The 1483-nt window shown below is 36.7% G+C and overlaps 1 long non-coding RNA gene across 1 annotated transcript; it reads right to left on the bottom strand.

Annotated features, from left to right (window-relative positions):
- Nucleotides 1-30: 30 nt before the first annotated feature.
- On the bottom strand, nt 31-1311 carry LOC107754771 (uncharacterized). Its single transcript, XR_001641616.1, has 3 exons — nt 1233-1311; nt 1059-1120; nt 31-44 (listed from the first exon to the last, which is right to left on the bottom strand). It is a non-coding gene; the product is annotated as an uncharacterized LOC107754771 (long non-coding RNA).
- Nucleotides 1312-1483: the final 172 nt, after the last annotated feature.

Genomic DNA, 1483 nt, shown 5'->3' with positions numbered 1-1483 from the left:
ATTTTTTTAGGAATATTTTCATACACAGGCCCCTCCTTTGATTTCTGCAAAGGAAACACAAACTCAATCAGGAATCTGCTGATGTGACAGCAATTATTAGCACATTAACTTAGGTTTCTCTGTGCAAAGCTTAATCTACAAATACTGACAATTTTGTTGTGTTTTGAAAAACTACTACTACTGAACAGAGCAGCAAAAGGAAATGATACCAGTCTCGTTCATCGCATGACTTTTTAAGCAGTTAAATCAACAAAAAGGTTACATTTTATCTCTGAAGGTTGGTCACGGCAGCCACTGTACTGAGAATGGTTTTTACACAAAAGCAACACCAAAGATACTTGTCCTTGCAGCACGTCTACAAATCAACCAATGACTGCTAAAGCTGCATTTCCCCTCAGATAATCATGAACCGCAGAGCAGCTGCAGCTCAAGACCAGACTCCAGAACAGGTAACATGGTGAACAGCTTTGTGTCATACTTTCTTTTCACTGACAAACTAATTGTATAAAGCTTTGCATGGGTTATTTGAGAATAACAAACAGTTTTTTTCCCATTAGTGAAGTCTATGGCAGCCCATAGAACAGCTTGTGGGGAAAGTTATAAAATTTGGCACACAAATAGAGGACAGTCTCAACATTAACCATAGAAAATTAAGAGTCTCTAACTCAAACTCTGGAGTGCCACCAACAGGCCAAATTAGCACCAAATTAGCATTATATCTGCGGATCAAGATTTTCAGCAATTTAGAATTTTCCGAAAAATCAACTTTTTCAAACTAGACAGTTTGTCCAATTTGTCACCGAAATAGGCACAGATCATCGTCAGACCCTTCTGTCAAAAAAAAAATATATATTTTAAATATTCTTGATAGATCAAACCATTCTCATAAAGCACAGTTACAAAATGGGTGTGAGGCTATATCTCTACAATGTATTAGCGGATTCAGACCAAACTTGGTATGTGTTATAGCAAGCATGACCTGAGGGTACATGAGCAGTTTTAGCACAGTGCCACCTACTGTTCAAAAAATTACAAAAATTTATATTTTATGATCTTACTTTTTTTCGTGTTGTTGGTTTAAACAATGCTGATTCAGTTCTTTCTTCCTCTTGTGTCCGGACTGCATTAACAATAATGCAGATGTGTTAAAACAACAGTTACAGTATTATATCAAAATGTCAGTCTTAAAAAAAGATAAATATTTGTACAGATTAATTGCGTGTTCTGCTGACCTGTTTTTCTACATTTCCAGCAGATGCAGCACATCACGACTGTAGCTAAAACCAACAGAGACCCAGCGGCAGCAGAAATCAGCACTATGTCAAATAAAGGTACACCCTGATCTGTAATGAGCAAAATCAGCCATTAGAGTGATTGAATATGTTTGCATGACAAGAAACACTATGAAACAACAGCACTGTATAACTTGATAGATCAGCTTAATCACCGATAAAATTAACACCAGCATACAGTACCTGCGCTT

The sequence above is a fragment of the Sinocyclocheilus rhinocerous genome, unplaced genomic scaffold, assembly GCF_001515625.1.
Source record: "Sinocyclocheilus rhinocerous isolate Xijiao unplaced genomic scaffold, SAMN03320098_v1.1 scaffold31447, whole genome shotgun sequence".
NCBI lineage: Eukaryota > Metazoa > Chordata > Actinopteri > Cypriniformes > Cyprinidae > Sinocyclocheilus > Sinocyclocheilus rhinocerous.
This window is presented reverse-complemented; position numbering and strand designations above follow the sequence as displayed.